We start from the raw sequence: 26,251 nt of genomic DNA on the forward strand, positions 1-26,251 counted from the left end.
GGATCCAATTGATACTGGGTTCCCCACTACTGTGTGTCAATTGTCAGGACATCATCCAATGATTGCTTATAGTCATACTGTTGAGGTTGTGTATACTACCAGACTGCAAATCATTGACTGATATTAACGGTATCACCCGCAGCATAGTGTCAACCCATGTCATACACATGTCTACCCATGTTAGTACATAACTAGTAGAATGCATACTGGCCATTGAAAGATGCAATGGGATGTTAATAATGTGTACGACAGGATATGCCACACGTCCCATGTGTCCACTATGCACGTACATCCAGACAGTGCGCACCCACCATGTTCACAGATGTACACTTGCTAATCTGTACTGCACACATCACACACATACTGTTCACTCGCTAACACATGCTAGCAACACATCTCACATCAGCCAAGTAGCACATGGGTGGATAATACATACTCAGACCTAACAGTGGTGTAAACAATGCTACATTGACAAACAGAGCTTTGATGCATAATGTCTGCTCAGATATATCTACAAGGATGTAGTTAGACTTCCATGTTGACAACTTGCTACTATTGCTACACTGCCATAGTGTCACCCTGTGCATCAGCACCATGTTAGCCTGTCCCTCCATCGATAATGCAGATGACAGGAGGTGGCACAGGTATCATCATATGCAGAGGGTGTTTTGTTGTTTGCCAGAGCCTGACATTGACCCATCCAATCGACATGTCTGTGTGTGTGTGTGTGTGTGTGTGTGTGTGTGTGTGTGTGTGTGTGTGTGTGTGTGCCAATGTTGATGTAATGTGCATGTGTATGTGTGAGCCCTAGTTGTTTGCTTAATGTGTGTGTGTCTGCATGCACACAGCTCTACCATGTGGCTGCCATATACGGTGGTTTGTGGGAGAGCTACAGACTGTACCTGCTTGACTGTACAGATCACTGTCTCCAGCCACGGGCACAGTACCTGTGCCTGGCAGGGGTACTACGGACGGTATTGGGTACCAACCCTGACTGGGTAGTGTCATCAGAGGCAGAGGTATGATGACTGGACCCATGTCCCTGCTGGGACTGGCCAGAGCCACATGCATGTGGTCTACTGGGATGGACAATGGACAGGCCAGCCCATTGCTGGGACTGGTACTGCCACTATGGGAGTGGCTGTGAGCTGTGGGCCATCCGCGATCACTGCCAGCTGTTGCTGTTGCTGGCATGCATCCGCGTCGATGTCACAAGCATCCCACACGGTCCTGGCTTGAGGAAGGCATGTTGTGGAGGGCATCTATTGTCTCCCCCCAAAGCCTATCAATGACCTCAGTGTATGTCTGGATGGCACTGGCAAGGTCACAGATGCTGTCATTGATAGCGGTGTTATGTGCCCTCTGCGCCCTAAATCCCTGCCTGGGGTACCGTTCCATATGTGTCCGAGCCTGCATTACAGCCCGGAACATAGTGGTCATTGTAAGACCTGTGAGGGCACGCCTGCCAGGGGCAATATGTCCAGTGATGCTCCCCCGAGAACCCCTGGACCTCTGCCTATGTGGTACCATTGTGGGTCTACGGCTATGGCTGATGTGAGGGGATTCACGTGCCATGGGTACCACACTCTCCTGGTCAATGCCAACTGTATGCTGTCCCTCCCCTATGGCCATTGGTGGTGAGGGATGTAATGGCAGTATGAGTGTGTGCATAGATGGGGTTGAATGCTGTGTACTGTCGATTGGTGGACCAATGACAGACCCTGTCAAATCTCCCTGTGCCAAAATACATGTTTCATCATCACCACTATCTGTGGCAGTGACTTCAGGTCACCTGCTGCTTTCTCCAAGCCCTACCTCAGCACCTGTGAGAGGAAGACAGGAAACACATGTTACGGTCTGCACATGCACACATGCACACAGGAACACATGCACACAGGAACACATGCACGCATGCACACAGGAACACATATACACATGAACACATGCACACATGCATACAGGATCACATGCACACATGCACACATGAACAGAGGAACACATGCACACAGGAACAAATGCACACAGAACACATGCACAAAGGAACACATGCACACTCCTCACTACAGCAGATATACACTCACAACAGAAATCAAAATCATACTCAATACTGGTTGAAGGTGGGTGACAGTATCACAAGGCAAACAGTCATGCACATGTGTCAGCATGCAGAATAAGTGTTGCTCAAGTCCATGCAGTGTGAGTGTAGACAGCCATAGTTGATGACAGTATACTTGGCTGTGGTGCATGTGTGTACATGTTCAGTGATTGCCTACACCCTGGAACACAATGTGTACAAGGACACGACATCTCTGTGCAAGTATTATAAACTCTGCAATGTCCTGTGGACCATCACACACAGGTATACATACCATGGCTGCATGTGTTATCTGTGTGTCACATGGATTTCCATGTCTAATTGCAGCATCTGTGTCTGTAGCAGATAATTGTGGACACAGGTATAGCACATGCATGCTATGTACACACACGGGATGGGTGGTGCATGTATACATGATGGGATACCAATCCTGGACATGGCCATTGTAACAGTATGGGGTGTAGTACCATTAGCCATCATCATCATGCATCATGTGGTCACTCAAGGACACTAAAGTGTGCTAGACCACTGCCTAGCAATCTGTACCTGAACCGCAGTGCTGTGGCTAAGTTCACAATTACACAGCCACGTTGCACAAGGGTGTGTGAGGTGTCCAATAGGGAGCATTGCCTAACATGACTGGGTTATGTGTTGAGGAGTGTTGCACAACCCCATGCTAGGCCCCTACCCCTCAGGTATGGTATGTGTGGTGTGTGGATGACATGTGGGATACTGAAGTGTGACCTGCCAGCGGGTGTCCGGTTACACTATGTGTAGCATGTTGAGGTGTACTGCGTATGACAAACGTGTTATGTTGTGTACATGTGTGTCAACTATGCCTGTCCAATGTGCAGTACAGTGTTGCCACATTTGTGTCTGATTCTCTGTGCATTGCATGTGAATGAGGCAGCTACTGACATTACGGAGATGTTTCACGTCTGACAGCAAACATGCACAGCATGCGTTATGCGTAGGTGTGTTATGTGTACATGGCCTACACCTCACCTATGACATGCACAGTTCAATACCAAGTTTAAAGTGTTAACACACTCACCAGCATGTAACGTCTGCCCTGATGTCACACCAGAGGGACCTGCAAGAATATGACACAGTTTGTCAGTGGCCACACCTGTGGCATTGCTACTGTGAGTGTGCTAAACTACAGTAAAATACCAGGCATAGGTGTACAGATACTTTTCAAATTATCAGTATTGCACACAATAGGCAAAACAACTGCTAAACACAGTACACCTCTCACACATGCATAATCTAACAATACAGGTAAAAGTAGTCTACAGCTAGGGCATGTTACCTGCACGCTCCATGTAACTATGCTGGGTTGCTCCAGTCTCCATGATCACATGTGTGATGTTGTTGTTGCTGTAGGCCAGGGGCCACCACACCTAGCAGCAGTTCCTCCACTCTGGTGAGGGGGAGATGTATGGCCACCCCACCACCTGTGGCAAGCTGTTGTCTGTGGATATCAGATGCACGCTGCCAGACATGTCTGATTAAATCACTGCAGTGATGGCGTACCTGCTCATATGTCCGGTTATGCATGCCTAAGTCATTTACCTGGCAAACAAGTTCTTGCCACAGTGCAATACACTCCTGCTGGTGCTGGCTGGCCCTTGAAAACAGCAGGGTATAGTGCTTTACCAGGCTGTGGATGATTTCCTGTTCCTCTGCAGCTATGTAGCAGGGGTTCCTGTGATGAGCCATTAGCCTGGAAGACAAGTAAGCGATATGTGTGAGCAAGTCATGTGGCACACTTAACATTATACAGTACAGATATCAGTTAACTGCCATATATAGCATCTGTTTGTCTGTCAGAGGAATATCTGTGAATCTCAAAGGGGAGGCTACTGTCCACCTGTGTCCCATGTTCCCTTCTGACACCTTCAGTGTTAGTCAGGCAACCACCTATCTGGTAGTTACTGGGTAAAGTATTTTGGAATGGGGTATGGCACTGCAGTATCAACACTGGTGTTCAGTCCATGCCTTGGTCACCAGGCACCTGTTGCAATACGTCTGACCTTGTGTCTAACTCTCTCACTATATATATATATATATATATATGTGTGTGTATATATATATATATATATATATATATGAATATTTATATACATATACATTTATATATCACTCTATATATACATATCTATATATCTCTCTCTCTCATATATATATACATATCTATATATATATATATATATATATATATATATATATATATATATATATATATACATATATATATATATATATATATATATATATATATATATATATATATATATACATAGATATCCATATATATCTGTATATATCTATCTCTATATATATCTATATATGTATATATCTATATATCTATATATATATATATATATATATATATATATATGTATATATCTATATATATATATATATATATATATATATATATATATATATATATATATATATATATGTGTACACATATACATACATAGATATATATGTATGTATATATACATACATATGTATATATATATATATATATATATATATATATATATATATATATATATATACATATATATATATATATATATATATACACACACACACATACTTGTAAACAGCCACTGCTGTACATATACATGCACATATATGCAGATATACTGGCCACCTTTCATGGTGGGAATATCAATTATGGAACAGTTGTGAGACGATTATGTAATAATATTGTACAGTGTTGTGCAGAATGCATTTCGCTATCCTCAGGCCGTATAGCTGTATAGCCATAGCAGACCTCACTGGCTGTAACTCAGTCCCACAGCATTTAACCACCACATGACATATATCTGCACTGCTTGCTGTTTCCAATGCCACACACTACAACCTACATAGATATGTGCACATAGGAACCTTCAAATAGATATATATGTTCATCCTTCACTAACAGTTGCAGTATGTCCCTTGCCCTATGCACATCTGCATATACATATAGATAAGGACTGCAAACACATAAGGAGTGTTCACAGAATGTAGAGTACCCTTCAGACACATCATTTGGATGCCAGCAAATACATCTGTGTTACGTACCTTACCTTTGTGTGTCTCACCTCAGTCTGTTGTACCTGTTGATGTTTTTTTTTATTTTTATTTATTTAGGTTGGTATCCTCCACTGCCTCTGTTTTAATTTTTGTTTTGGTTGGTTGGTGTCTCCAACCGCCTCTGTGTTTTTTTTTTTTTGGTTTGGTTTCTCCAACTGTTTGTCTGTCTGTCTGTGTCTCTCGCTTGCTCTCTCTCTCCAGTTGCTGCAATTATATTATTGCATGTATGGACAGCATGTACAAGCTGCTTTTGTAGGTATCTGCACATGTGCATGTGATGATCTCTGCACCAATTGGTGCCCACCATTTAGTAATTGCATGCAGCCTGCTGTGTGGTAATTGCAGTTCTCAGTGTGATTTCAGGACACTGCTATAAGATGATAGGTTAGGTAGGCATAGGCCTTTCAGTTTTGCAAGGTGGGGACCATGCTTGTTTGCTGTGGACAATGTTGTGTCAGTCAGAAGGTTGGTATATGTCTCATATCTGATGCTGGGTTGTAGCCAGTGAAATGCATGTTGTACTAAAACCTGACTGTTGCTTCTTCAAGTACATTCTTCTCAGTATGTAAGTTTACTCACACCTCCTAATGCTAACACTGGATACATGGGAGTATGTACTTTCTTTTGGAATTAGGGAATTAACTGGCATACAACATTAGTTATTGCAATGTATTCCTGTGGCTTTCCTATTTTCCCTTTACATCTAGTCCTTGTAATGCATGTCATATTTCTTTATTGCAATGTATTCCTATGGCTTTCCTATTTTCCCTTTACATGCACTCCTTGTAATGCATGTTATATTTCTTTCAGCACCAAGTTATTGTATATATGCTGTGGCTTAGTGGTACATCATGCAGACTGGTGAGTCAAGGTGTGGGGTTTGAGACTGACAAGGGTATTTTATTTTGCTGCTGAGCAATACAAGGGCCTTGTCATACAGAGTGACAAAGGCACTTTGAAGCAGTTGTAAGTGAGTTGGCGCGAGTTTGTGCGACGCTTATTTTAGCAATACTAAGCTAAGCTTAGCTTAGCTCATTTTATGTTAGCAATAGTAAGCTAAGCTTGGCAGAGCTTATCATATCTTAGCAATGCTAAGCTCGGTGCACACATGCGCACACTGGTGCAAACCCGCTTACTACTGTTTACAAGTGCTCACTCCCGCTAACCCCCGCACTCATGTCTTTGACAGAAAAGCAAATAGGGAGATAGGAATGTGGTGATAAAGGGTGCTCAGAGAGGAGAAGACAGTAGGGAAACTAGCTTGGAATGTACACGATGGGTGTGGAGAAGGTCCATAGCTGCCCATTTCTTTACCAGCAACAGCTGTGCATATGCAGTATATTAGGTGGGATATTTGAAACCTTCCACCCCTGAGAGAGTGGTGAGGACATCTAAGTATGTTAGACTACCAGTTATGAATATCAGGCACATGCACTGTTTGTGAACTGCTATACTGTCATTAGTATGTTACTCACATCTGAACAGTTTGTGGTTTGTGTTGGCATTAGCACAGTCTGCTCAGGATGACTGGACATATTTCTGCACTGTGTATGCCTACCTACACCTTTGGTTGTGCCTGACTGCACGGGTGTATAGTACCTTTGTGTAAGGGTGCAGAACTGCAGTGTTTATTATTTATTATCGTGTGATGTTTATCTTAATGAACATGCAGAGTTGCTGTGTACTTGTAAGTCTATTGAAGGCTTGTAGTCTGTCTGAGTAGCTCCCACCTGAGGACATATCCAGATGGTAGACAGAGGTCAGCCTAGTATTCTTTGACTGTGCACCACAGCAGTCTTTTCAGCACCTGAACAATGGCATTGTCACAGGTGGTTGCTAGCAGTACATGGCTGCATCCTTTGCTATTTCTGTGTTGTACTTCTACATAAGGGCATGCTTGTGGGATTCATTCTACAGCTATTTGCAGAGTGTGTAACAGCAGACAAGCTGATATGCCTGTGTGTTTCTGACTCTTCCAGGCCTCAGATACTCTCACATATATATTTGAACAGCCTCAGGGAAAGGTACATATAACTGGGATGCAGCTGTCATATAGTTCAGACATTTTGCAGTTCAGACTTTGGTTGATTCAGAGCATTTCTATTACTACACCTTTTCTGATGTGCAAGTGGTGTCTACTCTCACTTATTGACATTTGTTATTAAGTGAGATTCAACACCTTTCTGCCTACTGTTAGTACATTAAACAGGGAGTCAGAGGGGCACAGCTAACATTTGTTTACAAATCAGGGTCATCACTGTAGAGCAGTCACTGTTGGGAGGTCTGGCCTGTGACCTATGCAAATATGCCAGTGTTTATCCTGCCTTGATACTGCGTGGGGTTTGTAAGCTGCTACTGTAACCTTATTCCCTACTAGCATGGCTGATTCTCTTTTCCCAGTCATGTCATGCAATTCAATGACACCTGCTGGTTAAGACCCACAGTACAAGATTTGTCTTATGGCATTCCTATTTCCCTGTACATTTCTTCATAGTAATGCATGATATATTTATTACAGCAACAAGTTATTGTATATCTGCTGTGGCTCAGTGGTAATTCATGCAGTCTAGTGTGGCCAAGGTCCGGGGATCGAGACTGATGGGTGTATTTTATTTTGCTGATAAGCAGACTACAGGCCTTGTCATACAGAGTGACTAAGGCACTTTTAAGCAGTTGTAAGCGGGTTTGCGTGACACTAAGCTATGCTTATCTACGCTTAGCTAAGTGCACACAAGCGCATATCCACTGACTACTGCTTAAAAGTGCTTACTCCCACTAACACCCGCGCTAATTTCTTTTAAAGAAAAGAAAATGGGGAAATAGGAAAGTGGTGAAAAAGGGGGCACAGAGGGTAGAACAGTAGGAAAACAAGCTCGGGATGTGCAGGAAGGATGTAGGGGAGGCCCATAGCTGCCCAATTCTTTACCAGCAACAGCTGTGCATATGTTAGAAATTTAGAGTGAAATTTGAAACCTTCCACCCCTGAGAGAGGAGTGAAGACAACAAAGTATGTTGTACAGCCAATTGTAATTATCAGTTTAGATGTCCAGCAGACATGTGTGTGAAATGGGCAGCTATGTATGGGGCGTTATTCTTTTGTTTGCGGGCACAGATTGCCCTTTTTTTTCAGGTAGGAGTGGAATGTGAGGTAAAGGAAGTAGGAATATTGAGGGAGGTGGGTTGGGGAGGTTAACAGACAAGACAAACAAGACGCATACAGGGGTGGAGTATGGCACGTGGTGGGTACACACAATTGACGGGGATGGATGCTTGGATATCACAAGCCCATGAGCCCACAGATGGCAACAGTGGAACTGAGATCCTTACCCATAGGCAGTTACCACTGTGCCTTCACAGCCCAGGCCGAGGCTGTGCTGGGGGATGGATAGGAGGGGTAGGCACACCCATGAGTTGCGCCACTCTCGCCTCAAGCTGGCATAGGGGATCAGTCACGGAACGCCTGATCTCACTACGCACCACAGCCCGGACCCTTTGGAGGGTGAGTGGAGGCTCTCTTCCGGCCACGCTTGCAGAGGGGGGGTGAGCCCCATCCCCTGCAGTGCTTCCACCTGAAGGTGGCACAGGGCCACCGGTGGAGGAGGTCCCGGGCTGGGCACTGGTGCCGGGTGCAATCACCAGCTGAGGTGGGAGAGGTGGGTCCGCTGGGTCCCGCCTTCCCTGTTGTCCTATGTTTAGCAGTATTTAATGGCATTTTGGGTTAGTAACAAACAACACCATTCCAAATTAGTTGTAACAGCATGCGTTAGTATTCCCATTAACCAAACACACATGAATTCCAAACGTTGAACAGCAAACATAACATATGCATATTTAGAACAACAGTGGACATTCCAACAGCATGCAGGGTTGATTGGTGGCAACAGACCATCAGGTTTGGATATGTGAACAGGGCACATGCATCAACGTACATGCAGATATGTATAAACCAACAGGACAAATGTCCATATGAATTAATTGTGAATAGACATACCCAGTTTGGTGTGGAATGGCATCATTTCTGAACATAACATAGGATGGTAAAATATTACATTAACAACTTAAAATACCTATACGTATACTGTACATTCCTACTAGCTGCAGATATATATCCCCTACATGTATTAGTACAGTTCCCTGTATGTAACCTTAGAAATGTTGGTGATGGAGATGTTACTGCTACATTAATATACATTCCATTTGTATTCATATATGTTCATATCTGGCTGTGTTCAGGTAAAGTCACCTGCTACATTTGAACAGTTACGCACAGTTCTAACAACACACTGACATTTGTGGGATCACAAGCACAAGCTGCTCATGTACTGGATTAACATGTACATACTATACATGAAACAGTTGAGGACTATAAATATTCCTCTGAGATACTGGCATTCCCATCAGCTAGTTTATATGGGCCTAGACAACTGTGGATGTTCAGCATTTCATACATCCATACTAAATCCATAATGCAAGGGTACAACAACATATCCAAAATGTGGGATGGACACAGTCCAGGTATTGTACTTTATTAAAAACATTTCACTCTTTGGTTGTGGCTGTCTCATTCATTTCATTATGTAGTGCATGCAGTATACCTTTATTCCAGACTTCTTACACCTTTATTGGTAGCTTCAAACTCTTTCTCACACTCTCTCACTTATTTTATATTTACATTTCAGGATGGTACTTAATTCCAGGCTTTATTAACATTTATTACTGGTTTACAACAATCCTTTCCAGCTGACTCACTTATTTCATATGTCAGTATATACAATGATGTATTCAAGACTTGTCTGTCCTTTATTGATTGATTAGAACACTCATTTTCAGGCTGAAGCAGTTATCTGATATTACAATACAGGTGGAAACTCTATCTGAGACTTGTTTACTCTTTATTAATGGATTGCAATACTCTTTTTCAGGCTGCATCACTTATCTGATCTTAGAATACTAACAGAAGCTTTATTCTAGGCTTATTTGACCTTTATTACTGGGTTACAACACTGAACTCTTTTACAGGCTGTCTCACTTATATTCTATAATAATACCAGCTGAATAATTACTAACCTGCCTGGTGGCACAGCCTTAACAGCCTATCAGCATAGGCTTGCCAATTCACAGAACGAACACCTGCAGCTTGCCAATTCGCAGAACGAACACCTGCAGCTTTAATATAAATGAAGGGATATTGGAACATACATATCCATACTATAGGCTAGGATAGCATTTCTTACATACTTACTTACATGGATACTTACTCAGTAGTGGGGCATTGGGCATATGACAGGCCTCCTGGATCCATCGGTTCAGTTGGTCCTCCGTTTAACATTTCAGGTCCGCATGGTGGTGACGCACCTGCTCACCAGTCCTGGGAATGCCTGTGCCACTGGTAAGATCATGTGCCAACTGGTTCCATGCCTCTGCCTTGTACGCTCCCCATTGAACCTGGCCCTGCATGAGTCGGCCTTCATGTTAGTGGACTAGGAGCCAAACCATATATTTAGACTCCTCAATGCCCCACCTTTGCTCTCTAAAGCGATTACCTTCTCCGATGCCAGCCATCCTGACTGCAAATGGGTACCACAATCAGTTATGGCGAGTATTCCCGCCTATGGGACTTAAATATGCCGCATTTCCCGCACTTTTTTGTGATTTGCCATTTTTCAGAATTCTACGCTGACTGCAGACCTGCTTAGTAATGGTTAATCTACCATTTCTATGTATATGTATGATAATAGTGGCTGTTTCTCCTAAGCTGTCATGGCTTAGTGGTTCTGTGCTTTGATTATGATGCACAGGGTCCTGGGTTCGAACCTTGTCACTCTTTTATTTTCATACTGTCTAGACAGGCTAGGGGGTGTGGCTGCATTTAAGCAACCTAGCTCTACGTTGCTCCACGGTGCCCTATGGTGCCCTGGTTGGCACGGTGCGCACGTCCGCGCAAACAAATTGCGCTGGGTAAAGCGCTTTTAAACTTTGGGCAACTCTATTGTGCTGGGTAAAGCGCTATTAAACTATGGGCACCTCTGTTTAGCTGGGTAAAGCACTATTAAACTATGGGCACCTCTGTTTAGCTGGGTAAAGCGCTATTAAACTATGGGCACCTCTGTTTAGCTGGGTAAAGCACTATTAAACTATGGGCACCTCTGTTTACCTAGGTACAGCACTACTTAACAGCAGACTATTATATATCTGGGTCCTTTAAAAATATATATTTTGTTCACTGATACATTGGCCATTTCACTGCTTTTAATTAAATTTTAATCATATATGTCTGGTATTATTTCAAATTCTGATTTAAAACATAAATAAGAAGGGGAGTGATGGGACTCGAACCATGAATGCCTCCTCTTTGTGCATACGCTCTACCATTACGCTATTGCAATTTGGATTATTTTGCATAAGTAGTTCTTATATGCTCTTCAATATCACAATTATTAACTGTGATTAAGCAATGGGCACACCCGCGTAAACAAGCGCAAATACGGGCAGCTATGCCATGGATTTAAACAATATATATTTATTTGTTCCATTTTATAACTGTGATGGGGGTTTACAGTGTCAGGGAGTGTGGTGTTGGGTGTAAGTGCATTTGAGCAAACTCGCTCTTGTCTTTTGACACTGTGTTTTTTAAAACCTTGCAGGGGCATGGACTTTTAGATTGCTCGGCAGGCGGACACGCCCCCTGCTTGCCTATTCAGTCCGTGTAAGAGTTACGGATGAGTCAGTGTGCCCTCATGAATATTCATAGCACGCTGACGTCATACCGTTCAACTGCAGCTTAATATGTCTTACTCGGAGGTTTCGTGAATCCGGCCCTAACATTTTATCATTTGCATTAAACTGTTCAGGGTTCATTCTCAATTAATGACAAATTAGCTCTCCATATGGTGCACTGTGTAATGTAATAAGTAAGATTTGTGCTTCTTTTTCATGCTAGTTACCTTTGACAGCAACGTTCTTGTAGCAACTGTATACATCAATGGGTCTCTTTATACACAGATTAATGTGATCTCTGTTCTTAAACTAATTCACCTGAGTGAATGTAGATATCTTAGAAAATATACTGGTTCATTGTTTATGAGGAAAGTGATTGTACTGTTTCCTCTTTTGCTAGTAGTACTGCAGAAAGTAAAGAGTTGTGGGGTAAGCACTTGCACACTACTGTTCTGGATATGACATATAGATAGTAGAATATATCATTCCCAAAATATTCCCACAAAAAGTAGATGACCAGGCTTATAGTTGTTACTACTGTTAATATACCTCACAATACAAGCTATAGTGTATCCTATAACCCAGATACTGAATGAAATGGTTGGTGTATAGGGATCCGCTAGTGATAGAAGTTAACAGGATTGTCGTAACACTTTTTCATGATGTTCTAGCTGTACTATACAAATGTTTGTTCAATATGAAACTGTGTATCTGGTTTATCACACAAAAATGTTAACTACGATAAACTTTATAGTCAGAATTCTATGTTTTTCCACAATGAGCATTTATTTGTGTGTGTTATTGGTTAAAAATTACTTATTTATGCCGGGGAATAATCTAGTATATATTCTCCAGAGTAACATATAATGGAGCCTCTAACCTTTCAATAGAGTTTGCTTTATTTTCAGTAATGAGGGTTAATCTGACTGAACTTTTTAGTTCTGTCAGATTGGGAATGATTTTCATTCCATCTTTGATAAAAGGTTATTTTATGTATCTGTCTATACACATGTTTGAGATTACTTATTATACACATTTTCTTATCTTTCTGGCCTCCTATCAGTTCTAAATTATATAATTCAAAAGGAATCAATAATCTGTCTATTAGATTTAATATATGTATGAAAGTTACACAGCATTTAAGTAACAACATATATTGTCACTATGTCCAATTAAAATACTATTCAATAGCAAATAACTAAGATGGACATAGTGTTGCTCTTTTTGAATGTTAATGGTTTAAATAACCCAATGAAAAGATCCAACTTACTCAAGTATCTAAAATTAAATAAAGCACAAGTGGTATTCTTGCAGGAAAGTCACTTTAAAGCTAATGATAACTTCAGTTGCAATTCAAATGAATTTCTAAGGTTATCTAATTCACCATATACTAAAAAAAAAAAAAAACAGAGGGGTATTAATACTATGGAGGAAAATGTCACCAATCCTCAAGTTATTTATAACTACGAAGACAAAGATGGTCTTTTATCAATTGTGTTAATAAGATTTAGTAATAGAATTTGGACTTTGGTAAACTTACATTGGTTCCCTGGTATGGGAGTAGGAACAGTTAAAAAGCATATAGATCTCATCAATAAAACTTTAATTTTGGGAGGGGACTTTAACTGTACTTTAGATAGTTTGGAGACTACTAATAAAAGACCTTTCCGTATTACTTCTACAGGGAGAACTCTTAAAAAATGGATAGATAATTTGCAATTATTAGACTCATTTAGTCTTAAGAAAGATAATTCATTATTATTTTCTCATAGTTATCATAAATTCAATACCCAAACAAGATTTGATAAAATATTTGTATTCCAAGATTTAAAAATGAAAATATCATATTTTTCTATAATCCATTTCCCCTTATCTAATCATAACTCACTCATTCTTAAATTTCAAACGGACTTTAAGAGCTTGACCTTCACTAAAAGAATTTCGGCCTACATCACTAAATTAAAACAGTTCAAACCATGGCTGGACTCAGAAATACTTCTTAGATACAAATTATACTAGTGACATAAACATAGTTATTTTGTGGGATTCCCTAAAGGCATATCTTTATGGCAACATTATTACTTGGTGTAATAACAAAACAAAGGAATGGGAATCAGAATTAGTTAATATTCAAAAACAAATCATAAAAATTAACTCTAAGGATGTGATAGATTCAGTTGCAAAAAAAAAAAAAAGAAATTGGGGAATTATATAAAAAATACAATGATATCTTAACTCACAAAACTAATTTGGCTTTGGAAAAAGTAAAACTAAATTATTTCTCTGTCTCCCCCAAATAAATGCATAATCTAGCAATGAGATTAAAAAGATATTCCACTGAAAATAATATCACAAACATAATTCATGAGGGGAAAAAACAATAAAAATGTCTCAGATATAAGTGACATCTTGGAAGCCTTTAAATTTCATTTTACAAAACATTACAATAATAATGATTCACATCATAACAACTTTCACTTAGGCTTGGACTCCTTAAATATAAATAAAATACCAGAAAGCTTAATCCTAAATATTTAAAATCAAATTACTCTCAAAGAAATTAATGAAAAAATTAAAGAAAGTAAAAGCAACAAGGCTCCAGGTATAGATGGAATCATTATTGAGATGTATAAATTATTTCCAGCTTCTGCTATAACAGTTATGCAAATAACACTAAATGAAACATATTCACAAGGCACAATTCCACCTTCATGGAGATATTTGTTGATCACCCCTATATTAAAGGAGAATAAAAATCCCAACTTATGCAGCTCATATAGACCAGTTTCACTCCTTAATAATGACTACAAAACTCTTATGTCTATATTGGTTAATTGTATTCAAAATCACTCATTCATGTCATAAGTGATGACCAAACTAGTTTTATTTATAATAGACACACCCATGATAACATTCAAAGAGTTTTAACCATTATAGACATTTTAATTAGAGACAAACATGAGGCCCTAATAGTCACTTTGGACATTGAAAAAGCCTTTGATTCACTAAATTGGGATTATCTTTTTAAAATTCTACAAATTTATGATTTTCCTATGCAATTCATTACTGTAATAAAAAAAATTTATAAAGACAATCTGGCATATGTAAAATTACACCCATTTACTTCAGAAGCTATTAAAATGACTAAGGGTACTAAACAGGGATGTCCTTTGTCTCCAATGTTGTGTGCATTAGCAATAGAACTTTTTTTCTCAGCAATTCGTTTTAACCCCAAAATTAAAGGCATCAACATTTTTGATTAATTTAATTCCAAAATAATGTTCTTTGCAGATGATATACTCCTCACTTTAGTTAACATTGAAGAGTCACTACATGAACTAAATTTACTAGTTGAAAAATTCTATTATATCTCAGGTTTAAGAGTTCAAAGCATATATTGTTAAATAAAATAAACAAGTCTAATATTAACAAAAAACAAATAACTGGGAAACAGGTTTCCTCTCTAAATTATCGGGGGATTGTTTTATGTGAAAATTTTGAATTAACTTTAACTACTAACTATCGAAAACAAAGGTTCCGTAGTGTAATGAAAGAACTGCTCCCAGATAAAAACCTTAACGCGCAATTTTATTCACAAATGCAAACAGCGTTTTCACCACTCTCAATAGGTAGCTTCATCAGAGGTTCAAAAAAGCGCGAAAACAGCGCTTTTTAAATACCACTCCCTCTTGAAAGTGAGGCTATGCCTCCATATTTACTGCATACGTTAACTGGTTACAAAGATAAAACTTTAAAACAAGTATGATAATAACCTAACACAATTTAAATGATTATCATCACTTACAAAATGTATGACAACCTAGTAAAAAAAAATTAGAAAAATATACATAAGTAAACATCATATAAAAAGTGTATACGGTATTAAGTAAGGCAAAATCTGCCTACCTAAAATACTATTTACTTTAAGTATAATACCTATAATACAAATGTATAAATACAATATCTGATAAGCAACCACACTCTATCAAGAGAATTTTTTAGAAAATTATTGAAAACAGCTAAATGGACAGGTACAGCTAATAACAAAGCCCATACAGCTAAAATGTACCATATTGAAATATAACACATTAATAGTAGACCTGTCCAATAAATGTTCTGTTAGCGCCCTACCATCTAAACAACACAGGACCTTTACTCAAATGCCTCCTACCCAAAGCTCAAAAATGCACCACTGAGGCATCACCTCATATATGACTTGAGCTTCAGGTAAGGGGCTATATTGCAGCTTTCGTTCAAGCCGGGTGCATTAAAAGCATCCAGCTTGAGCTGCCATATTAACTCTCGAATTTCCAGTAACATAGATGTAGGACCACCCCTGAATTGTTTTTAATAGCATAAACATGCTGGTAAATCCTGTCTTTAAACCTTCTATCGGTCTTCCCGACATAAAAGGCAGGACAGCATGAACAAAATGCAATGTAAATAATCGACTTGGTGTCACAGTTTACTCTGTGGCCAATAAAGTATTTTCTACCTGTTAGAAAAAAAGTACTACCTGTTTTAATGTGAGTACAAAACTTACATGACCCGCAAGCAAAAGACCCTTTTATTCTAGAACAATGATCTTCAAATGAGCCCATTTGAAGGAGATCCCTGATATTCCTCCCTCTCCTAAAAACCATGACTGGTTTATCTCCCAGTTTATTGAGCATTGGTCCATTGCTGGAAATGAAAGCCCAATTCTTGTATAAAATGTCCTGGATTGCTAAAGAGTTCAAATTAAATGTCGAGATAAAACTACATGGGAACTCATTAGTTGGAGTGGCTACTGGAAGTATATCTGGAGCACATAAATTTGCAGCAGTGTCAACTTGTAACCCTTGACTAAAGGGCATTAAAGACGTAGTAGAAAGGAGTGGTTTGTAAAAACCACTATTTCTTTTATGTGTCACTTCAACTGTCAGGTCGTCAACCAAACACTGCGGGTAACCACGATTAATAAATAGGTTTCTCAAAGTCTCACACTCCAGCATGAAGTCCTCAACCACACTACACATACGTACTGCCCTCACAAGTTGACCCTTTACTATAGCTTTTTTATGCTTAGAGGGATGTGAGCTAGTGTAATGAAGAAACGAGTTCACATAACTATCTTTTCTAAAAATTACTGATTTAAGTGAACCCGGTGGTCTAGCCCTAGATAGTTTGACATCCAAATAGTTCATTACTTCTAGGTCAAAGCTATATGTAAATCTCAAAAAGGCAGTTGTAGAATTCAAAAAGTTGACAAAACAGTCTGCTGCACTAGCATCACCCTTAAAAAGGATGAAAATGTCATCCAAAAAGCGGGTGTAAAATACTATTTTATCATTCCACTCCAGGTTGGTGAGAACAAACTTCCTTTCCCAGAATGCCATAAACAGGTTGGCCACGGCCGCTCCACAAGGGGAGCCCATGGCCACACCTTGTTTCTGGATATAAACATCCCTCTCAAAAATGAAGAAATTAGAGGTAAAGATGATGTCAAGTAATTCAGTGATGTTATTAATTTCACTAACAGGGGCCCCAAGCTCAATCAGGAGAAGCTCAATCCATTCAAGGGCCTCTTGGTGTGGAATAGATGTATACAAATCCACCATGTCGATGGTCAAAAAGTTGGTGCCCTCCCCCATTGGTATTTTGTTTACTTCAGACCAAAAAGACCATGAGTCTTTACATACACTAGGTATCAGTTCCACATATTTTCTGAGCAAAGAGTCAACATATTTAGAACAGGGGTAGGTGACAGACGACCTGCCATCAATGAGAGCTCTCATTGGTGGATCCTCAAGGTTTTTGTGAACCTTTGATTCACTAAATTGGGATTATCTTTTTAAAATTCTACAAATTTATGATTTTCCTATGCAATTCATTACTTTAATAAAAAAAAACATTTATAAAGACAATCTGGCCTATGTAAAATTACACCCATTTACTTCAGAAGCTATTAAAATGACTAAGGGTACTAAACAGGGATGTCCTTTGTCTCCAATGTTGTGTGCATTAGCAATAGAACTTTTTTCTCAGCAATTAGTTTTAACCCCAAAATTAAAGGCATCAACATTTTTGATTAATTTAATTCCAAAATAATGTTCTTTGCAGATGATATACTCCTCACTTTAGTTAACGTTGAAGAGTCACTACATGAACTAAATTTACTAGTTGAAAAATTCTATTATATCTCAGGTTTAAGAGTTCAAAGCATATATTGTTAAATAAAATAAACAAGTCTAATATTAACAAAAAACAAATAACTGGGAAACAGGTTTCCTCTCTAAATTATCGGGGGATTGTTTTATGTGAAAATTTTGAATTAACTTTAACTACTAACTATAATAATATTGTGAATACCCTAAAATTACTAGTTGGGAAATGGAATAAACTGTATTTAACATTTGAAGACAAGTTGCAGTTAATAAAGATGGTTTTACTTCCTAAAGTAAATTACATTGCACTAGCTATCCCTATAATTCCCAGTAAAAAGCTTTTAAAAGAACTAAATAATATACTTATAAAATTTCTTTGCTACCCAAAAAAGAATAAAATAGCTTTCTTAAATCATATTAGACCTTGTGAAATGGGAGAAATTAACTTTCCTGATTTAGAATCTTATATTAAAGCTTCCATTTTCAAAACAGTAATAAATCATTTTGATCCAACATTCTCCTCTGCATGGAAAACTTTACATACTGCTATATTCCTAAAAGAAAGTAAATTGACAAAAAACTTACAATTAAATGAACACACTAATAAACTCTGGCATATTATCTGTATTAATTTGCAATACAATTCTACTAAACCCACCAATCTAAACTATATAAATTATATTTACAACACTTTCTGGAGTTTTGTAAATAATAATATTGATATTAAACTATGGTTACAGTTATTAATTCCCTTTAAAATTACAAAAATAACTTTTTCAATAACATTCCTACAAATACTCTTAATACTTGGACAGCAAAAAGTTTTACATGCTGGTACCAGTCTATGGAAAACTAAAGAGTCATGGATATAAGGCAGTTAATTAATACATTTTATTTATCAAATGCAGACTGGTTAGCTCTTAGCAGTCTACTTCCCCATGCACAATATTTATGCAGAACAATAGATAATTAATCTTTTACTTCCATTCCTAAACTCATATTTTTTTACATGAAGTAATATACAGAGACTTTAATTGGACAAATTTAACCTCAAAATTATATAAAATTATTATTAATTGCAAAGCCAACCCTAACCAGAAGTTCTGGAACTTTATCACTAAAGAATAGCCATTATTGTTATCATATAAGAATAAAACTAGTTTATTATATTCTATTAAATTAACCTCTAATATACAAATTTGGAAATTTTTTTCTTGGAAGCTTTTGCATAGAGCTTTCTATACACCCAACAAAATTGCTAGATTCAACAATTCTAATGACATAACTTGTTGGAGATGTTCTTCAAAATGTAACGCTGATTGGTCTCATATTATGTATGAATGCACTCACATTAAGAAATTCTGGGAAGATATTGGTGAATTTCTACAAGCCATTTTTACAGATTTCTTTATTTTGTCAAAGTCACTAATTCTTCTGACTGTAAATGAAACTGTTGTTACAAAAAACAAGGACCTATACCTTCTTTGTACTACAGTGGCAGTTACTAAGAAATGCATCACAAGGAAATGGAAGACCTCATCCATTCCAACCTTTGATGATTTTCTAATTCTATTGAAAAATGTAGCACTGCTGGAAATCAGAGTCAAGGAAATGAGAATCTTTCTTAGGAAATGGATTAATAATCCTTGGGAGAGAGTTCTCTCCCTTATTGAGACACTTAAAACAGACATAATTTTATCTTCTTAAGTGATGAAGAAGTAAAATGTCTTTTTCTAATAATGTGTATCTTTGTTTGTGTATTTCAAATTGTTTTTGCTTTTTTTTCATATTTAGTTTGAGGCCATTTGCACATTTTGTAAATAGTTCATTCGAACTTATCCTTACTTGAAATGTAAATGTTTATTATTATATTGCTTGAAAAATTAATAAAATTATTTGAACAAAAAAAAAAGATGAGGCAAGATGTTGAGTTAGGTCTTCAGGGACACTGATTACAACTAAGTAGGTAGTTTGAGGAATGCTGTGTCAATACACATTGTACTACATAACAGCAACCTCTCATGAGTAATGTAACAGTACCCCTGTTTCTGTACTTCCTCTCCAAATGTACCCAAAGTGGCTGTTGAGAAATATGTAGTAGTTTGTAAATGGCAATCCTAATTAGGGAGACTTTTAGTAGGAAGGGAAGAGACAAGCGAAAAGACCACAGCTTGTGATTAAGTCAGTAATAGTAAACCCAGAAAGCGAGTAAATATAATAAGACTTCAACTATTTAACCATTTAAATTTCAGGAAATAGTAGATTGAGTCCTGAAACACAGAGACTGAATGGCCAGAAAAAAATGACATGCATATATCAAGTCCAAGACTGCTATTTCTCAGAATATTCCTTTTCCCTGAAGTATGGTGATCTCAGAGTTGGTATACCAAAATTCTAGGGGTGTGGGAGCTTATTCCCCTGCAAAAAAGAAGTTTAAAGAAGAGGAGTGATATTTGAGATTCCCCCTTCTCCTGGATGTTCAGGCTTTTATTTTCATAGTGTTGGCACTTATTTTAATCTGTGTGATTGTAGTCTAAGTTCTTGTTGTGGCATCTGCATTTTTCTGAATTTCTTTAAGAAATTTGATTCTATCCCAGTTAGGAAGTTACTGAGGAAATCAAATAGAACATGGGCCACGGGAGGGGGGGGACTGCATGGTAGGATAGAACACAGAGTTTGTCAGTGATGGAAGACCTGTTTTATTGCTCACATATTGCAAGAGTAATTCTCTTCAGTGTTTATAATTAGGGCATAACAGTGAGGGTGCACTACAGGTTTACATATTTGTACAAGACATCATACTGAGGTGTCTAGAAGGTGAGGAGTGACTTGGCCTGAAATGGTTTTAAGAAGGCTAGCAAACTGGACTGACATAAGGCAGGTGTGATTTAACACTGAGAGATATAAGCTGCTACCCCAAAACAGCATGTGTTCCAAGTTCATTAATTGTTTTAAACTCTTTTATATGATATAGAGGTCTTGGGATAATAATTGATGAGAACCTTTACTTTAGCTATAATGTTTCCTTTATAATTAAAAAAGCTTATGCAGTGATTAGCTTGTTTTATAGACATTGTAAGGTATTGATACCAACATTTAAAAAAATATTGATGATGTAAATTATAGACCAGTGTGCATTCAGTATCCGCAGTACTTTGTAAGAACAATGTCAAATGACTGCATCTACTTCAACTGCTGCCTCATGAGTAAATTTTATGGTTGCATCTAATCAAGCTGTGATGCCTCCATTATTTGTACTTCAAAAGGATTGCACAACATTATTTAACACTCTAGAAGTCCTGACAAGTAATAGAAATACCATGTTATTCTCCATGGAATAAACTTTTTGACGGTTTATTTTTCTGATATTTTGTCATTGAAATACCTCTGATGTCTGCTACTCTGTCAAAACTGAGATGATCTGGATTTAAACATGTAGTGAAATGTTAACTAGTGAAGCATTTTCCTTTTAAGTGAATCATAGTGTAGACATATCACTGATAACATTTGAAATCTCATTAAAAGTTTGCATGAGTGTGCAGCAGTTCAACATAAAACAGAAATGTATTCATGAATCTCTGAATTGAAAAATTACTAAAGAAACTCTACATTTTATAGAGGCTAATGGTAGCCAAGGCACTAGAGGATTTTTTGTGTATTTTCAAAAAAAGTTTACTGAGCTTATTGTTTCATTAAAGAATTGTAATCAACAATGGGTGCTGTTTTGCTGGCTGTCCTATTTGAGTGGTTTCCATTAATAAATAGTGTTTTGTTCATCAGCCATTATCGTTTGTGTGTTTAACCTGCATGCCAAATCTTTACATTAAGTATACATTGAGTTTACAAATGCAGAATATGTTAGTGTAAATAATGGCTTGAAATTCTCTGCATAAATGGCCAGTTTATCACATTTAAGCTTGACACTAGAGTGAACTTTAAGATTATCACTGAGAGTTCCTTCAACCAACTCTGTCTGACAAATTTACTCTCAATATGTAAAGCCTCGTTATTGACATACTCATGATGGAAACTCAAGCCAATGGATCAAATAACGTTGTGTTATGGGAGTTAAAACCAGCTGTGCAATGTAATATTTCAAATTGTATCAGTTCAGCAATGTAACAGCTTAGAAAGGTCTGCACGTAAATGGGTGATTCACAGAATTCATACCATGCGAGTGATGGAACAGTATACTAAAGGGTGAATCACACTCAGGGATTGGGATTCACATGTTCGTAGAGTAAGAGATTTGCACAGTCACAAAGTCAATGGCTTAAATATAACACACTTGCAAAGCCAATCATTCTCATGTTTGCTGAGTCAATGATTCATGTGTTCAGAGAGACAATGATTCTCACATTTGTGCAGTGAGTATAAGTAAAGCTAATCAACAAAATGAAAAATACAGCCTGCGTTTCTCTGGGTGAGCTTGCTGAAGGTCAGTGCAGTGCAATGCTTACAGCTGAGTACATACTTAAGTTTCATCAGCAAATTAAATATAATAAAATCAATCAAAGTGTATGCTGAAAGTGAGGCAATGGTGGTTCCTAGTGCATCCAAACAACGACAGATCAGTCCATATAAAAACAATTTTATTATATTATAAAAGACAGATAAGTGCTTTCACTACATGAGCTTCATCAGATCTATGACAAAAACACTGAGAACCAGGGTATAAGAACAGTATTAATTAATTAATCAACCTATTTAATGAGAGGTCTAATCAAGTCTTAAAGCAACACTGATATTGTCATGCGTATAAAAATGAATTCTCACACAAACAAATATATAAACAAATAAATATGGACTACATAAATTCATATGTAAAAACATAATTAATCAAACATATCTATAAATACAAATACTTGTATATTAAAATCAAAAGTACACATGAAAATATACATAATAATATTTCAATTCACTTTATATTCCTACGCTGCTTCAATCTGGGTTTTATTGAAGCTCGTTCATTAAGACCTGATCCAGAATCAGCTCTCAATAAAATTATCCATTCACATTCCCTACTCTCAGTGTAGTTCAGAACATCACCTCCCCTCTTATTTGGTGTTATAACTTCTAAAACCTTAAATGAGAAAGTATGTCCTTCGCCAACAAAGTAACATGTTTGGCTAAGGCATTGCTTTGTGTGCTTTTCCTAATGTGGTATATATGCTCTCTCATTCTATCACGCAAAGGGCGGTTGGTTTTCCCAACATAGAAAGAGGTGCATGAATTAAATATGATTTGGATTCACTTTTGCTGAAAAGTATAATTTTGTTTGAATGACAAATGACAAAAAGAACACCTTAGTGCCAGTTCATGGCAATTATACACGCTGTGATGAAATATATGAATCATGAGGTCTAGTGCTCAAGTTTAAAAGGTTGACCATTTTTATTGAAGTTAACAAAAAAATTATGCTAAAGAAACTACAGGAAACACATTTGGGAACTGTCTGTTGTAAAGGACTTATTTGACATTTTATCTTGTCTGTGTACATCCAGAAATATTGTTCTAATGCTAAAGAGCTGTTAAATCTGTATTATGTATTGTCGCCTTGTCTGAAGTACAACGTGTTGTTTATTATCTTATTATATTGTATAATTGGTTTAATGAATCATTGCGGGTTAACAGTAGAGATAGAATGTATACCAGTGTTTCTTAAACATTTTTGGACTAAGGAGCCCTACTCAAAAGCATTTCTATTTGTGGAAACCCATGACAATTTACAATAAGCTAAAAACCTATTTATACATAATGTGAATTGTAAAAATACATGTTTCAAGTTTCAGACTTCCACACACTTAATGAGAAGGACATGCTTGTACTGCATAGCAAAAATTGTCAATACTTAGTGCATAGTTTGATAAAGACAACCTCAATGCAGGAATCAAATTTAACCTATTCTCATATTCTGTTTTGGTTTCGGTGACTGCGGAAGACAGTTTTATTTAAGTTTGTAGGAGGACAATGGGGTTAGACCTTAAATGCTTTTCACTTAAAAGTCCATACTCACTAAGACTTTTTACCCAAACTGTTATCAAGTGGTAACTTATTCTTCAGATTGTTTAATCTAATGTCTGAAGAAAGACCAGCTAAATAGCTGTTCATGTGTACATACAGCATTCTTTACTTATTCATTGAATTTAAAGTGATCCAGACCCCCCCAAAAAAAACAAAAACACTTTTGGATGCTAACTTGAGAGGACACATCTTTAAATGATAAGTTTTTAGTTGATTAAAACTGTAATATTCATTTCTCTTTTATGCCTCATTCATTTGGTCATGTGAAGTATTAAAATTCTCAAAGCAGTTCTTTTCTGTTATTTGCATCCAAAGTTTAATCTTGTACTTTTGGCTTTCTACTTCTTCTTCTTTTGGATTTTCCCGATTAGGGGTCACCACAGCAGATCACCTGTTTCCATTTCTTCCTGTCCTCTGCATCTTGCTCTCTCACACCAACCACCTGCATGTCATCTCACCACATCCATAAACCTTATCTTAGGCCTTCCTCTTTTCCTCTTACCTGGCAGCTTCATCCTTAGCATCCTTTTCCCAATATACCAATCATCCCTCCTCAGCACATGTCCAAACCAATGCAATCTTGCCTCTCTGGCTTTGTTTCCAAACTGTCCAACCTGGGCTGACCCTCTAATATACTTATTCCTAATCCTGTCTACCTTCGTCACACCCATTGCAAATCTTAACATCTTTAACTCTGCTACATCCAGCTCTGACTCCTGCCTTTTTCTCAATGCCACTGTCTCCAACCCATATAACATAGCTGGTCTCACTACCCTTTTGTAGACCTTCCCTTTCACTCTTACTGGTACTTGTCTGTCACAAATCACTCCTGACACTCTTCTCTGCCCACTCCACCCTGCCTGTACTCTCTTCTTCACCTCTCTTCCACACTCGCCATTACTCTGAACTGTTGATCCCAAGTATTTAAACTCATCCACCTTTGCCAGCTCTACTCCCTGCATCCTCACCATTCCTCTATCCTCCCTTTCATTCACACATATATATTCCATCTTAGTCCGGCTGACCTTCATTCTTCTCCTCTCTAGAGCATATCTCCACCTCTCCAGGGTCTCCTCAACCTGTTCCCTATCTCACTACATATCACAATGTCATCTGCAAACATCATAGTCCACGGGGACTCCTGTCTGATCTCATCTGTCAACCTGTCCATCACCAGAGCAAATAAGTAAGGGCTCAGAGCTGATCCTTGATGTAATCCCACCTTCACCTTAAATGCACCTGTCACTCCCACTGCAGATCTCACTGCTGTCACACTACCCTTGTACATATCCTGTACCACTCTTACATACTTCTCTGCCACTCCCAACTTCCTCATACAATACTACAACTCCTCTCTAGACACCCTGTCATATGCTTTCTCTAAGACCACAAAGACACAATGCAACTCCTTCTGACCTTCTCTGTACTTCTCCATCAACACTCTCAGAGCAAACACCGCATCTGTAGTGTTCTTTCCTGGCATGAAACCATACTTCTGATCACTAATTATCACCTCCCTTCTTAACCTAACTTCCACTACCCTTTCCCATAATTTCATGCTGTGAGTGATCAGTTTTATTCCTCTGTAGTTACTACAGTTCTGCACATCACCCTTATTCTTAAAAATTGGTACCAAAACACTTTTTCTCCACTCCTCAGGCATCCTCTCACTTTCCAAGATTTCATTAAACAATCTGGTTAAAAATTCCACTGCCATTTCTCCTAAACACCTCCAAGCTTCCACAAGTATGTCATCTGGACCAACAGCCTTTCCATTCTTCATCCTCTTCATAGCTGTCCTTACGTCCTTCTTGCTAATACATTGCACTTCCCGATTCACTATCCCCATATCATCCAGCCTTCTTTATCTCTCTCATGCTCTTCATTTATCAGCCCCCTCAAAGTACTCCTTCCATCTGTTCAACACATTCTCCTTGCTAGTGAGTACATTTCCCTCATTATCCTTTATCACCCTTACCTGCTGCACATCTTTCCTAGCTCGGTCCCACTGTCTAGCCAATTGGTACATGTCCTTTTCTCCCTCCTTAGTGTCCAACCTTCCATACAACCCTCTATATGCCTTATCCTTAGCCTTTGCCACCTCTCTCTTTACCATGCACTTCATCTCCTTATACTCCTAACTACTTTCTTCATCTCTCTGACAATCCCA

This window comes from Protopterus annectens, chromosome 6.part0 (assembly GCF_019279795.1).
Source record: "Protopterus annectens isolate FY-2018-M chromosome 6.part0, PAN1.0, whole genome shotgun sequence".
Taxonomy (NCBI): domain Eukaryota; kingdom Metazoa; phylum Chordata; order Ceratodontiformes; family Protopteridae; genus Protopterus; species Protopterus annectens.